Genomic DNA, 16,968 nt, shown 5'->3' with positions numbered 1-16,968 from the left:
TGTCCTGAGCACTCCCAGACCGGCCCCAAATTTTCAGTCGCTCTCCTACCCTCATCTCCTTACCCTTGGGACCATCTTTTAGGAGTTCTCAGACCCCATCCCAAACAAGCGTTAAATTAATTAAACAAGGACGTCATTAGACTGTTGTGGCTATAATGCCATGGTGGCCTATGTAAGCAAACTAAAATTTAAGCCTGTAAAATCCTCAAGGTTATGAAATCAAAATGCTGAGGACAACCGATCACAAAGAGCTGACTAGGCTTTAAGCTATGGCCAATCAAATAATTTATTTCCCTTGCATCCATACTCTTTCTGATAAGTCTTTCTCTTGGTTCCTGTTGGTGCAGCACTTGTAATCACTCTGGTGCTGCTTGGTTGGAATCTATTTTTGCTCAAATAAACCCTTAAAATGTTTAATATGCCTCAATTTACCTTTTAACATAAGTTATCAAAACATTTCTTCCAACCATAGGGAGGAGTTCTGGGTGGTTTTCCTCATCTTGTTATGTTTCCTGTTAGACTGGCACTCAAACTCTGCCCCAGGTGGTTCCCCTTAACTTGGCCATGTGGCGGTGGTCCGGGCAGACCCAGCCCACCTTTGGTGGAGCTCCTTGGAGATTTTACTCCCTTCACTCCTTCTCTGCCCACTTTCTTCTTAATGCTCACGCTCCCTGATCCAATTTCATCTTCTTACGTTTTATTTTTCACTAGTCTCTCTTAGTGGCCTCTGGGTCTCCCATCAGAATGTCTCAAGGTGCTCACCACTGAGAAGGGAGTTGGTGTTTGTCCTCCTGGGTTTTAGGGCACTTTTCACTCTTTGAATCTCATGACCAGGTTGAGAGGGAGGCTTTCGGCTCTGTGGAGATGGAGGAAATGTAATTTCTATTAATATCTATTATTAGAAATCCAAATATAAATTTCATATTGTGCCTTGTTTTCATTAATCTGTCTTGCCTCGGAATTGTACTTCAAGACTGGGGACTGAGGTCTAACCACTTTCCTGTATCTCAAATGTGAGAACAATGCAGATAAAGCTGTTTGCAGCCTTTCCTGGAAAAACAGACTATGCTATCTCCTCTGAGATTGTGTTAAATCTTCACTAATGGAGTTTACCTCTTTAATAAGAGCTTACTCTACTTCATGGGAGAATGTCTTCATGACATAGATTCTTTCTCAACCTGGACCTGCAGATCTGGGAGCCTGTGTTCTACCAGAGAGTCAGTCCAGGATTTTCCCTTCCTCCGTCTCACCCCACCGCTCTTCCCACTCCCCAACCCTTCCCTAATCACCAGAAAGTAACAATATTTATCTAGTCTATTTCTCTCCATAGTTAGACGGTATAAGCAGAAGTCTCTGGACTTTTCTGACTCAATAATGATGCTAGCAGGAGTGGGGGTGGGGTGGGAAGAAGAGCCCTCACTAACCCTCCGCTGTTTCTTCTCTTGCTTGTCAGCTTTTAAATTTATGACATAAGGTCATGGCTTTTACCTTGTCTGGTTGTGCTTGTTGTTGGACTTTTTGACTGTGTTCGTCTACTTTCTGTTCCTCTTGCTAGGGTAAAGTATAGTGATATTTTTGTGATCTGTTATTTCTCTTCTTTACCAAGAAGCATCAATAACAGTTTGATTGTAAAGCAATTGTGTGTATAATTTGAAAAGATTTAAGGAGAGAAATAGTATTTTAATCTCATTATAACTCCTATGAAATAGTTTATCCATTGGCTTCCTGTGACACTGCGTGTTCTCAATTTGCTTTGTCACTGTCCCCTCGGCTACGTGGCATGAATTAAGAATACTTTGTGTTCACTTCTTAATTGGCATTGCTGCAGAAAGGTGATTTCCAGGTCCATTTTGGCTGATTTCATAATCCCTCCAGAGTTTATGTTAGGATTTTAACCAGAGAATCTAGGTCAAACAGCAAGAAGTGACACCCTGTCCCTTGACCCCTCTATCGGCTGCTCCAGACCCCACTGTGTGACTTTACAATCAGGTCTCCATCAGGAGCTGCTTTGTTTATCTGCATAATATATTGAACCCTGTCAAAGACTTGTCCTGGGACAAATAAGACAACAACAGGAAATAAAATACCACTGGGAACCAACAAGACTCATCTCAGCTTCAAGGAATCAGAAATACCAGAAAAACCTAAGTTACAATGGTCTTGTGCACTCAGCTGAAGCGTTCTGCACCTCTAAGCTGCTGGGCTGAAGGCACCAATCTCTCCATCTGAATCTTCAGGCCAAAAATATGCAAAATCAGCTCCCAACAATGCAACTGATTCTATCATCACTATTGGAAAACACTGGGAAATAATATGGCCACCCCTCAAAAAAAAAAATTCCACCTGGATCCTTTTGCTCACTGAAGGAATCAGAAAAATCACGGAAAATCAGCTGCCCAAGGTTAGCAAGTGGTAAAGTAAAATGAACTCAGGCAAAATAGCTGTATGGTTCTCTTGCTCTCTGTACATGCCCTGCTCCTTAGGCCCTGCTTCACCCTCAGGACTTTCCAATTGTCATAATTATAGGGCTTAATTGCCTACCTACCTGCCCCCTCCCCCAGCTGCTGGTTTCCACGGTAACTGATGAGCCAACCTGACGTCACTTCCCCCTATAAATGGTAGCCTCCTCCCCTGCGGGGCGAGATTGCCGCTTCCTCCTGCCTGCCGTCTGTTCGAGGTGGGGTGTAGCTCCAGGACTTTTGGCTTCAGGCTGGTAAGATTTCCTATCCAGTAGACTGTTGATGCCTCTGCCACTGTTTCTGGGCTCTTTCTCTGGTTTTGAGGCTGGGCAACCACAAGATTTGCAGGCCTTTGGGATGCAGCCCAACAAGCGGCTAGCCAGCCAGAATGTCAAGGAAACTCTTGTGAGTGCTGAGATGTCGGAAATAAGGAGAGGGAATGGGAAGTTGAGGGGGGTAACCTGAGGTGGCTATCCACTAGCATGTGGGTGCCTGTGGCAGCTGCCCTTGAAGAATGGGGACTAATGAGAGAGTCTGGATGGTTATGGTTAAGGTATGGGACCCCACTGAGGAAGAAGAAGATTGGGGCGAGGCCATAGAGGTGCATGCCCCACGGGATATAGGTGAAGAGCAGCTCCCTCCCGCAGAGGGGAGGCAGCCAACTAGCATGAGAGATGTCTTTCTCTTCCATTATGTTCATGATACCCTATTAACCTCAGAGTCTCTTTCCAGTTTGAAAGTAGCAGCCTCGGAGGGAGGGGATAGCTCAAGTAGTAGAGTGCATGCTTAACATGCATGAGGTCCTGGATCCCCAGTCTCCTCTAAAAAAAAAAATCAATAACCCTAATTACCCCCACTCCCAAAAAAAGGTAACAGCTCCACACTCGTGGTTCATCTGACTGCACAGGGATGGCTGGTGAATACAGACAAAAATGCAAGGACCTGGATTATCCATCATATACTTGCATGTTGTCTAATCAGATAAGACAAACATACCCCTAACCCACCACCCGTAAACAATTATAGACACAGGCTTTAGGAATATTAATTTAGGGACAGGCTTGTGAATTGGACCTGGCCAGTTACCTGGAAGGGTTTGATTGGGGCCTGTGGCAATGGCAAAATAATGAGTACCTTGGGCTTCTGGTCCCAGCTAAGGAAGGGGACAGCAACAGCTGTATGCAGTCTACAGTGCTTTACAACCCGTGGAAGACATTGTAGAAGGCCTACCCGAGTCATCGAGCAATGCAACCCCCACCCCCATTCAGAGTCTAGAAAAGCTGTGCATGACATATGGGAACCCCATGGACATAGTGACCAAGGAACCCACTTCACTGGCTATGAAGTTCAGGAATGGACCAATAAAAATCATATACACTGGCTTTCCCACCTGCCCTACAACCGCACTGAAGCTGGGCTAATGGAAAGGGTGAATGAACTACTTAAACAACAGCTAGGATGGGAAACCCACTCTCCAACATGTGAACTAAGGGGCTAACTCAAGGCCTGTGAGCTGTAGCTGAGCATCCCAGGAATAATCACACCAGTGCCCCTGCTGTGTTAACCCGGAGGCACTAGTCAACACAATCCGAGTTCAACTGTTGACCACCGAAGGACCATTGCCAACTGTCGATCAGGACAATAACCATAGGATCTCCCCCCTGGGGAACATATTATAAAATAGCCCTGGAACTGGCAGGTAAGTCCCTGTGGTTGGGGAGGAATAGGCTTAGACAGGACCTTGTCAATTCCACCTGCCTTCTACCAGGCCCTATCTACAACTGCTGCAGTAATTAATTTGGGCCTCCTACTGGAGAAAGGTACCACTGTATTAACCTTGAGGTCTGTGACACCACCTCTCGAGTGTTCGGGACTGGCTGTGGGCACTGCGGGTACACAGGAGATATGGTACTGCAGGCCAGGACCAAAACCACAGGCAGGGGTGGTATCTCAGAATGCACTTACTGCTTGTATGTTGCTTAACGGTCATGATCTTCCCTGTATCGTGCCTGTTATAAACATCTCACATCTCACACTTTGTCCCTAGTCTGAGCAGAGGGAATCTGTTCGAAGACTGAGCAACAACCGTGGTCTCCCTAAGAAATGAGTCTGATTTCAGTGTCTGCAGCAAGATGCCATGGAAAACTGACCTGGCTAATGTGACCATGTGAAGACGGCTGAAGACTCTCACCTTCCTCCTGTCCTGCCTGCCAAGCGCCTGGCTCAACTTGCCCACTTATTGGAAGTCACTCTTTTTAGCAGACTAGGTTTCTTGCTCTTGATACCCTTAGGCGTGGTCTGTATCGCATTTGTGGTATCTGGTTGCAGTGCACCTTACATACCTGACGCAAGGGATCTCGGGAAGAGGGGCAGACGAGGATTGTGAGGGTTGTAAGGGTCGTGCAGGGCTCCTCGGGGGGAGTGTACGGTCAGGCCACTCAGGATGGCTGTTCTCTTGCTCTCCGTACATGCCCTGCTCCACCAGGCCCTGCTTCACTCACATAACTCTCCAATTGTCTTAATTATAGGGCTTAATTTGTAACTGGCTGCGTGCTTGCCCTCTGCCCCAGCCGCTGGTTTCCCTGGTAACTGATGAGCCAACCTGACATCAGTTCCCTCCTGCTGTCAATCCCCCTGTAAGTGGAAGCCGCCTTCTGCCTCAAGGAGTAGCGAGGATTGCCGCCTCGTCCTGCCTGCTGTCTGCGCACACGGTGGGGTGTCACTCCAGGACCTTTGCTGCAGACTGGTAAGATGCCCAGTAAGCTGATGTTTCTGTCACTGTCTCCGTCGCTGCTTCTGGGCTTTCTTTGGTCACAAGCCCGGGCAGTTATAAGGCTTGCAGGCCTCTGGAGGTGCAGCCCAACAAGACCTTGTAACCAATTTTAGGGGGAGATGGGACTGCAAGATTTTATGGCCGGATCTGGGTTGTAGAAAGTTGAAGAAAATCCAACATCAAGTCTTCCCTTAGGGAAGGTTAAAGATGGCTGGAAGTGCCAGGCTTCAAACCCTCTGACCAGAACTGGCTACATAAATTATACAATAAATCTGATACAATGACAGAGAATCTCAAGACAGAAATGAGCATTAAACCAAGTACAGGCCCTTCTGTATGCGGAGCCCTGTGCTAGACAGGTCACACACCCATGCAGGTGGCCTGCCTTTCACTCCCGCCTTCTCACCCCGCTGCTTTCTATGTTTTTCTAGCTCCCCTGTTAATGTTCTGGGAGTTTAGGGTCTGTAGTTGTGTGCTGGGAATGCTTGAGATGCAGGGGTGGAAGGAGGTGCCGTCCGCCTGGTGACTTCCCCATAGCATCGCACAACCTTCTGGGAATCTCCCATGTTCCCTCTTGAGCTTTGTCACTTACAGCCATGGACTGGTGTAAACAATATTTTCAAATGAGCTCAGAAAATACTGTCAGTGAGCTCCTCGAAAGGATACAGGTGAATTTGATTATTAGATTTGTTTGTTAGGCTCAGGGAAGGAGGCTTGGCTCTTTCTGTTGGTTGGATATGATGGAGTCAGGGAGAGTCAGGACACAAGGCAGGGTTAAGACCATTAAGTCAATTGATGAAAAGCACGTGGGCTAACAAAAGCTTCAGCCAAAGTTCAAGCTTAGTTTTGATTAAGGTTGGGTCTAGTTTGAGATAGGAATTAGAAGTGCCTAACCTGAAATTCTGTGACCGGCTAGAGGCACAGGACAGACTTGTGATGGGCCTTGAATATTAGGCTAATAAGGAGCATAAACGCTGGCTGTTGAATGGCATCCATATGTCTTACCCAAAGGCTTGGCATGGTGGCATCTATATTTTAGAAAAATAGGTCTGGTGCAGCCAGAACTTATGAAAGGGGAAGCTGGGAAATCAGACAAAAGTCTGAGGTTTCTTTAAAAAAAAAAAAAAAAAAGGGACACGTAGAAGTTGAATTTTTTATTTATTACTTGTTTATTGAAGTATAGTTGACTTACAATGTTAGTTTCAGGTGTACAAAATAGTAACTCAAAATTTTTATAGATTATACTCTAAAGCTATTATAAAATATTGGCTGTATTTTCTGTGCTGTGCAATATATCCTTATAGCTTATTTTATACATAGTAATTTGTACCTCTTAATCCTCTACCCCTATATTGCCCCTGCCTCCTTCCCTCTCCCCAGTGGTAACCACTAGTTTGTCTTCTAGATCTGTGAGTCTGCTTCTGTTTTGTTACATACATTCATTTGTTGTATCTTTTTAGATTCCATATGTAAGTGATAACATACAGTATTTGTCTGTCTGACTTAGTTCACGAAGCATGGTACCCTCCACTAAGTATGATGCCCTCCAGGTCTGTCAATGTTGCTTCAAATGGCAAAATTTCATTCTATTATATGGCTGAGTAATATTCCATTGTGTATATATACTTTATCTAGTCATCTGATGGACACGTAGGTTGCTTCCATATCTTGGCTGTTGTAAACAATACTGCTATGAACGTTAGGGTACATGTATCTTTTCAAATAGGTGTCTTTATTTTCAAATAGATTCCCAGGAGTGAAATGGCTGGATCACATGGTAGTTCTATTTTTAATCCTTTGAGGAACCTCTATACTGTTTTCCATAGTGGCTGCACCAGTTTACGTTCCCACTAGCAACGTACTGGGGTTCTGTTTTGTGGAAGTTGAACTTTGGTGATGGATTGGGTATTTGGAAATCAAGGAGTGGCTATTTGGGGCTTAGATATTATGTAATTTAGATCATCATGAATGCTGATGACATTCTTTGATGTAGGGAGTACGGAAGGAAGGACAAATCAGCCATTAAAACTGTTGGTGGGTTCTTGGGGAGGGACCCTCCATTCTACATAGTAAGACAGTAACAAATCAAGATATTTATCCTTTTGACTTCACCATGTGCAGCCACACCTTTAAATCTAGTCTATTATAATTTTTGAAATTATCAAGCAAAATTAAACATTGTCCGACAAACTCTTTAAATAAGGCCATAATTAGAATATGGCTGAGACAGACGTCTATGTAAGAGTCCTGATAAGATCTGTGATAATGTAAGGCATCACACTGTGCATAGTGCTGCGTATAGAGCTCTATCAAAATTGCTTATTTCTTCAAGTTTGGGGTAAAAAGTTTTGTTAAATTCTACTGTAATTGAGTTTCTTGTGGCAATGAGACTTTCTTTACAGAACACTCTGCTTGGCTTTGGAATCTCACACGTTTAGGATACAAAGCTCTTGAAAGGTGAATTACCAGAATTTGAAACCTCAAGAAACAAACAAAAAAATCCTGAATGGTGGAGACTTCTTTTTCCCTCTACATCTTCCAGAGGGAGCTGAACCCATACATTGACAAACCCAACTTCACTGGTATAATTTTAAAGTTTTTCTAAGAAGTTTTAGAAACAAAGTTTGAAATTTTTCAAAACTGCCAAAATCTTTTGATTTATATGGTTCTGCAAACTCAATCTTGTGATGCTCTTGTGATTTCTTTTTCAAGTGTTTGTGGTGATGGAGGGAAATGTACTTTAATTTGTGATGAGTCAGTGAGAAATGAGTTCTATTGATGCATTTTCAAACGCAAGAAAGTTTTTGGGTTGGTACAATGACTGGAGACCTTATTAGAATTAGTATCTGGAAACTAAAGTTCCTATTAATGCAGGAGACAGACTTATACCTGAAATCCTGGATAACTGTAGGATTCTTTGTCCTTAAAATTTGAATTTTACCAGAATGTGTAGCTGTATTGTGTATGTGTAATCTTGTTTCACCTGGTACACACTTGGTCTCTCAATATTCAGGATAAAGAGACCAAAAGACAGATCTCTCTTCTCTAGTCTCTGGATGTTCCAGTTGCTGTGGCTGCAGAACAAACTACCCCCAAACTTAGCGACAGTCACAACCCTTTTAGGATAGGTCACATATTTGGATCAGAAGTTTGGACAAGGCTTTTGCTGAGCAATTTTTTTTGTGCCTTCAAATGAAGGCATTCTGTGTACTCAACTGGTGGATGGGCTGGTGTGCAGGGCACAGGAGGATGTCCCTGCTCTTCTGGTGTCTTGGCAGGGGTGGCTGGAAGGCTGGGGTCAGCTGGGGCTATTGTCCAGAGTGCCTGCACATGGTGTCTGCAGCACAGTGCTCTCAGTGTTGGCAGAATTCTTATGTGGTGCTGGCTTTTTCCAGAAGGGGTGTCCCAGGAGAGCCAGGAGGAAGGTGTATCACCTTTTGTGACTTTGTGTTCAAAATCATACAGTATCACTTCTGTCACATAATTGGTTGAAGAAGTCACAAATCCACCGGATTCAAAGGATAGAAAACATAGATTTCTGTCTCTCAATGGGATAAGTGTTAAAAAAATTTTTTTGTGGCTATTTTTATAAACTACAACTCGAACTTACTTCCTTAATATTATTGACTGCCAAATACATGCTATACTGGGCTTAGGGGTGGTAAACATGGGAAATAAAAGGCATGCCCTCATATTACTTGGTGATTTGAGCAAATTACTTCACCTCTCCATACCTCAGCTTCCACATTTAGGAATACAATGGAGGTAACGTTGGGTAGAATGAAGGTGGTGCAGGTAAGCAAAGGGCCTATCTAATAGTAAGTGTTCAGTCAATGTTAGCTAGTATTATTATTGCCTAGTAACTCATTAAATGTTTGCTAGTTCATTAAATATTCACCATTATCATCTAGTTCATTGTTTCTGACCACCAAGAAGGACCATCATATGCAGTCAGCCCATTTAGTTTTTTGACTGAAATAAATGCACAGCCTAAAAGTTAAGAGTTATGTTTTACCTAGCGGGAGGACTCGAGCCGGGATGACAGCCTCTCAGATTGCTCTGAGGCTACTAAGAGGTAGGGGAGGAGCTAGGATATATAGGAGCTTTACAACAAAGACCCGGTAGTTGAAACAATAAAAGATTACTTGTTATCTAAAGAAAACCAGGCATCTCAAGTTCAAGAATTTAGTGCTTTTATATGTATGAGAGGAAGCAAACATTTGGGCTCATTGAATTCATTCCTTTGAGAAGCATCTAACTATCTAGGCCCATTATCTTTCCTTTCTTATTCTGAGTCCCCTCAGAGTGCACCATTGTGAGTGGCTGCAGAGGCTGGGCTGCAGGCTTGTCTTCCCTGGGGGGTGTCAGCAGCTGCTGATGACTTGGTTTCAACATTCTTTGTTTACTGATACGGTTTGCAGTATTTTTTGTTCACATTACAATGTTAACAGCCTAAAAATGGCTTTTCTGACTCTAGCAAAGGTACCATATTTATAAAAACTGAAATTGTAAGGAGTCATGTACAAGTCAATGAGTTATATTTCTGATACTGGTCTAAAAGGAAGTGTAGATCTTCTTTGACTTATGGTATGGTTATCGCCCAGCAAACCCATTTTAAGTTGAAAATATCCTAGGTTGAAATGTATTTAACCCTAAGTTGGAATGCATTTAACACATCTATTGAACATCAATAGTTTAGCTTAGTCTACTTTAAATGTGCTGCTAACTAAAAATTGTCACTGGCCAACTGGTTCTTCAAGAATGAAGTCACTAGCTGCTGCAGCTGCTGAACTTCAACACACCCTGAAAGGAGTTCAGGGTGGGGATCAGGCATGAGGCACTGTGTGCTCTGGGAAAAACGGGCAGAACAGGCCTTCGGATAGGTATTTTCAGGAGAAATTTTTATGTGCCCAATTTCTTGCATCTTATATCTAGAAAAGCACTAAAATCATTAATGGAGACATTTGCTCCTCATGACTAGCAGCAAAACTTCTGCTGTGAAGGAAAAGCTGGGCTGGTCTAACAAGATAACTCACAGGTCTAGGAATGTGAAGGAGAGGCTGGGCTGGGCTAACAAGATAACTCACAGGTCTAGGAATGTGAAGGAGAGGCTGGGCTGGGCTAACAAGATAACTCACAAATCTAAGTATTGGAATACTGATCTGAGTTCTGCTAGACTAACTTGTAAATCTAAGTTAATTAGTGTTGGTTTGCTGTTTATGTTTTTTTGCTAGCCAGCTGGATTTTCAAAGATACATATCTGGCTTTGGAATGTTGGTTTGCTGCCTCCCCACCTCCACCTTTGTGATGATGCTGCTGCTAAAGCTGTTCCATGCCTATTGGCCAAATACCCCAAGCTTGTACTTTACCCTATAAAACCTCATGCGCACATCTTGGAGGTGCTCAGAGCTTTGGAGCAGAAGCCCCTCTGAGCCCGCCGGTGTAATACATCTGAGTACTCCAACCCTCCGAGTGGTGCTTGTTTCTTGACTGGCCTGTCGTTTCCATAACACTGCCAAAATGTGTGCTTGATTGCACATGTCCTCCTTTGCTACAATCATGCACATACTGATCTCCTCTCCCTCTTAGAAGCAGTTCTTCAGAGCTATCTGAGATGCTGTCTCCCAGGCTATAGTTCTCATTTTGCCCCAAATAAAACTTAACTCAAAACTCACGTTGTGAGTTTTTTTTTAGTCGACAGTTTTGACAACCAATGAAGGGGCCCAGAGCAGACTTCTTTCCTTTGCCTGAACTCTACAAGGAACTAGAGCTTGGTAACAGTATCTTGTGACCATTGTCAACTGAAATAAATGCACAACCTAAAAGTTAAGAGTTATGTTTTACCTGGTGGGAGGACTCGAGCCGGGATGACAGCCTCTCAGATGGCTCTGAGGGACTGCTCCGAAGAGGTAGGGGAGGAGCCAGAATATTTAGGAGCTTTACAACAAAGACCAGGTAGGTGGAACAATAAAAGATTACTTGTTATCTAAAGAAAACCAGGCATCTCAAGTTCAAGAATTTAGTGCATTTCTATGTGTGGGAGGAAGCAAACATTTGGGTTCACTGAATTCATTCCTTTGACAAGCACCTAGCTATCTAGGGCCAGTATCCTGTCCTTTTTTATTCTGAGTCCGCTAAGAGTGCACCATTGTGAGTGGCTGCAGAGGCTGGGCTGCAGGCCTGTCCTCACTGGGGGGTGGTGGCAGCCGCTGAGGACTTGGTGTCAGCATTCTTTGTTTACTGATATGGTTGCAGTATTTTTGTTCACAGTGCTCCCCCTTGGTCCTAAGTTCAACCAATATTTTGGGAGACATTTTGTCGCTGATAGATGCAACCAGTTTTCCAGGTTCTTGTCCCGTTCCAGAAAGAATTCAGAGACAAGACTTAGAGGTTAAAAAGGTAAAGTGAGGATTTATTAAAGGATGGATAGTACACTCTCAGGGGAGAGCAGCTGCCCTGAGTTTCTTTGGCAAGTTAGTTACATAGGGGTAAAAATGAATGGGCGGAATATTCATTGGGGAGGGAAGGGTTTGGGGTCGTATTCCCTGATTATCATCCCAACTCCACCTTCCCAAAGGGAGGAGGGATTTTTGTTCTTATTTAGTCTGGATCGGAATTGTCATGGTGTCGGTGCATGATGGGTATTTCTGATCTGCAAGGCTAATTTTATTGAAATGAGGGCATAATGAGTAACAGGTTACATTTGGACACTGGAAATTCCTGCCTTTTCTGACCTTTCTTTGTTGGTCTCCAGGCCAAAAGGTGTGGTCCCTTATCAGCCCAAAGATTCCAGCTTTTCTTTCTCTGCCCAAGGATCCCTGCTGCTCACGTGATGTGTGGTTTCCTGCATTTGGCATGTGCCCCTCCTTTCTGCCTAATTCCTGCCATTTGGTCTGTGTCCCCCTTTCTCTGCTCATATCTAGCTATCTGCCTGCTCTAACAATTTCGTGACCAATTTTGTCCCACGGTGCTAGGAAGGCTCATTCCTAGATCAGGTGAAGAATCTGTTGACATGCCACTCAAAGTGCTAGTTTTTGGATCAGGCCCTGGTGATACTAAAAATTCTCTGGATCACCTGTCTTACTAGTCTATTATGATCCAGGAAATTTTTACCCCTTGTTGCTCATTCCCATACCTGGAATCACACTATTATAATTATTTTATGCAGGGTTATAAATTTTATCTATTTCTTCAAGATGTTTAGCCATCATCAATCTTGTTGGAGGCCTAGTTATACAATGTAGACAACAATCTTATCAAATAGACAGGATATAAGTAATACAGCTAATAACATTAATAAAGTCATGAGTAAGGATTTAACCGTTGAGGAGTTACATTTTTTGGGTTAAAATTTTGCTTGTGTTTCTGATTGAGCTTGAGTGATTTTATAAGAAAATTCATATTTATGGTCAGGCTCAGAGCAGGTATTATTAATTGGCCAGGTGAGGTCTCCCACCTTGTAACGTCAACAGTGGCCTAAACAGAACTATCATTTCTTTTTAGAATAAATTTTCTGCAGCTATCTAGTTAGAGCCTTGGAGTAGGGAAACCCACCAAAGTAACACAGAAGTACTAGATGTAGGTAATTTACCATAAACCTAACAATTGGATTAGTTCATAATCAAAAGTATGAACAATTATCAAAGTAATTGGTAAACAGGCCTGGTCTAGTGTCTTGGGTCAGCTGTCTACCTCAACTGTCATCTTCTCATCCTGGCCTGGTAGCTTCTTCTCCATTTGAGCATTGTTTTAAGGCGAGCAGTACTCTATAGGCCAGTGCACTGAAGGGGCTCTTTCTGACTGGAAACTAATCTAAAAGTCAATTTCCTTTAGCTTTCACTGTGTATGGCATAGTTAAGTGTACCCAGTAAAGGGTCCTTCCATTCAGGTTGGAGACAGTTCTTTAAGTCATGTCTGTTCCAGTATGTATAATCCCCTGGTTGCAGGTCATGGAGCATCAGATCTTTACCCAAGGATAGGTTACTGAGCTTCAGAAACAAACCTAGAATGTCCTTTTAATAATTTAATTAAACTTTACAGCAATGTAATATAACAGCAAGGAAAGATCTGGGAAGTGTCTTAGTAAATATAGACCTCAATCAACAAAACTAGAATTTAATATCCACTAAAATATAATCTTTTTCTCTCTAAAGTTACCCTCATTTTTATCAAATATAGCCAAATCAAGATTAATTTGTTTACAAGTTAAGTCTGATTATTTGATCATATAGGCTCTTTTAAATTGGCTGTGTTGGAACTTTTAATAAGGAGTCTCAGACTAGAATTTTAATAAGGTTTCCCAAGGCCAGGAAAGCCACGTCAAGGGTTGTCATATATTTTTGCCTTACAGATTTCGGTAAATTGCTTTCTCTTTAAGGTCCTTAAAATACCTTGAGATTCCTATATCTGTTAGATGATCTTTCTAACTTATCTGAGAGAGCCACTGGGGACATAAGAGTTTTCAGTCTCTGGAGGGATCACATAGAAAAGATAACTGTTCCAAGTTTGCTTACGTAGGTATAATTCATCAAATTGCTGTGAGTCATAAGTAGCTTAAGGAGAAGAGTTTCTTTATGTCTGGGAAACAGATTAAAAGCCAGTAATATTTCAGACAAAATCAAAAATTATAACCATATTCATCAGTTTACTTAGTCCCATATAACTAATCCTTTTGTTAACAGTTTTATGAAATCAGTTTTATTAGACCTTTAAAATTTTTACTCAGTTTAGTTTAATGCTATAGTTTGAAATTTATTAGAAACCAGTAAATCTCCTTGAAGAAAAAGCATTTTGTAAAATCATCAGAATAAAACAATAACTGTCTATAAATGACAAAAGATTTAAAAGCATGGTTAAACACCATTACACTGTAATTGATAAATAAACCTGGTCACAATAACCAGAATTATGACTGGTAACATTTCAGATATACCAGAATTTTAGGGAATCCACGTAAATTCTAGAATATCTGTATTAATAATATTTTCTCATACAATATAACCTAGGAAGATTTATTATTCATTTGACAATACTTTCCATGTTATTTAACATACCAAATGAAGCTGACTACTTTAAAATCTCTTTGGGATGTATCAGGGGCCCTCTGTAGCATCCCAAAGTTAACTGGAGAGCAAAAGAACTTTATAATCAGAAATTGATATTTGGGAAGCTTGTTAAAAGTTTTCAAAACACTTGGTCAGATAAAAGTACAGATCACTGTAAAGTAGTACTTACTCATTAACAAGAAAATATTTTAAAGGTAAAGGCAGAACAGATCACTTAAGGAGTATGAGTAGCTTTACAATCTGTTACTGAAGGCAGATTAACATTTTAAGAAAACTTTGTCCTCTTAACAGAGAGAAAACCAAATCTGGTCTTGTACTGGGTTACTTCTAAGATTCATTTACTTTGACCAAATTTATTCTAAACTTAGTCAATCCCGACAATATACAAAACTCTTTCCTCAGGGTTCCTCTGCCACAAACCTTCCACAACTTTTTATATCATTATTTTGTCCCTTATTTTCTCTTTCATTCAGAAGTAACCAGCTTCAGGATAAAGTTACTATTTTCCATTAACAAAATACAATTCCATTCCTTATATCTTCCTTTACACATTCACCTTACTTTCCTAGGATACTGAGATGTTTTTCTTAATAATAGAGAATTTTTCAGGGTGGCACCAACCATTTATTAATATTTCTAAACACCTTTAGTTTCGCTGTAATGTTACAGAAACAACAGGCCAGTCAAGAAACAAGCACCACTCGGAGGGTTGGAGTACTCAGATGTATTACACCGGCGGGCTCAGAGGGGCTTCTGCTCCAAAGCTCTGAGCACCTCCAAGATGTGCGCATGAGGTTTTATAGGGTAAAGTACAAGCTTGGGGTATTTGGCCAATAGGCATGGAACAGCTTTAGCAGCAGCATCATCACAAAGGTGGAGGTGGGGAGGCAGCAAACCAACATTCCAAAGCCAGATATGTATCTTTGAAAATCCAGCTGGCTAGCAAAAAAACATAAACAGCAAACCAACACTAATTAACTTAGATTTACAAGTTAGTCTAGCAGAACTCAGATCAGTATTCCAATACTTAGATTTGTGAGTTATCTTGTTAGACCAGCCCAGCCTCTCCTTCGCATTCCTAGACCTGAGTTATCTTGTCAGACCAGCCCGGTTTTTCCTTCACAGTAAGAGGAAGTCAAATGTTAAATAATTAATGTTTCAATCTTACTTTATCTGAAAATGGCATAGCTATTTAATAAACTCCCATCATTTAACTTAATTTAGCACAACTTTAGAATTTAAAGATACCAAATATTTAGAGATTATCTTAAGCATATATTTTAAAAAATGTATTTTAAAGAATTTACCCAAAAGCTGTCATCTCATTTTAATTTACTTAGAATTTTATCACACCACATTACTATTATTTTTTTTAGCAGTAGAAATATATCTATAATATATACAGAGACTTATAAACAAAAGCTAGAGATCTCATAGCTTCACTTTAAAACTTATGAGTTAAGTATTACAGTATAAATTTACTGCTTATAAATAACAGTTGGAGTAAGCTGAATTTGCTAGCTCAAATCACTAAGGCTTACTCTTTATGAAAAAGACATTTAAGATTTCTTGACAAAGTCTGAAGGAGCCGTCAGAGTTCTGAGTTCTAAAATGCCAAAAATTTCTTTGGCCTCAAGTTTTATCTCATTGAGCTAATTAGGCTCATTCCTAGGTCATTGTTTGCTGTATTTACATTTCTGATCTGCAAGACAAAGACAGTTGCTTCCAGTTCCCCAAAGAACTGGTCTGTCACCTAGGCCGAATTGTATCTCCTTAATTTGCTTTTCTGTATCAGTGAGAAGAGCTGTAAACAAAGAATTCCATGTTTTAAAACTTTAAGGTTTACTTTATCATGTCTTAAAAGCTTGCAGAAGGTGTTTAGTAAGATCTCTTTTCCTTGAGTTATAAGTTAAACCCAGGGTAAATCTCTTACTATTTTATTAACCCCTGAATATTAGTTTTTTTGTTTTACTTTATATTGGATGGCTCAGGTAACTCTATTGGCTTCCTTTAGTTTGTTTAATTAATATTTTCTGAGGGACAGATATGTGCCCACCCTTATAACACCAAGAAGGGAAGCATTTTTCCATTGAAACATATCTATCCCACAACATAATTAAGCAAAAGAGGTTTATATAAAGCCCATTTAAATATACCAATTTTACAAATTATCTCAATTTTATTAACTCTTATACCTTTAATTTTAATATTCATTAAGTTTAATAATTTTTATTTCTAGAAGGAGTGCCAGAAGCCTTTTTCTTTTATTTCTTGTCCACTTTATCTAATTTTATATAAAAGTCTCTGGGATCCCCAAGTTTGAGCCAAAGGACTTAGGCCCTTGTCAATTTTTAATTTGATTAATTGGTCTGTTGCCCCAATCATTGATCAAATATTTCAGTCTATATATATTTTTTCCAGCCCTATAAATACATACATTTTTAACTGGGGTAAATAAAGCGGACTTGTTTGAACTTTAATGTTGGGGACCAGTATGTGATCCCTTTGGCCTTTTCACTTTTTAACTTTACGTAGTGTAGTATCAAAACCTTGTATCTAAATCCAAAAATGTCCATTTTATTTATCCCATTCAAAATAACCATTTAAAAACATTTATCCATTTGGGATAAGTCCCTTTTTTATTTTTTCTCTTTAAGAAAAAACCCGACAT

At 40.9% G+C, this 16,968-nt stretch overlaps 1 long non-coding RNA gene across 1 annotated transcript in view; it reads left to right on the top strand.

Annotated features, from left to right (window-relative positions):
- The window catches only part of LOC141575937 (uncharacterized), a 61,535-nt gene that overhangs the window by 28,766 nt on the left and 15,801 nt on the right, over positions 1-16,968 (top strand). Inside the window, exon 4 of the long non-coding RNA XR_012504045.1 lies at positions 4,988-5,205. This is a non-coding gene — a long non-coding RNA (uncharacterized LOC141575937). The remainder of the gene's footprint in view (positions 1-4,987; positions 5,206-16,968) is intronic.

The sequence above is a fragment of the Camelus bactrianus genome, chromosome 3 (genome assembly GCF_048773025.1).
Source record: "Camelus bactrianus isolate YW-2024 breed Bactrian camel chromosome 3, ASM4877302v1, whole genome shotgun sequence".
Taxonomy (NCBI): Eukaryota; Metazoa; Chordata; class Mammalia; order Artiodactyla; family Camelidae; genus Camelus; species Camelus bactrianus.
The sequence above is the reverse complement of the archived record's forward strand: the minus strand, read 5'-3'. Positions and strand labels throughout refer to the sequence as shown.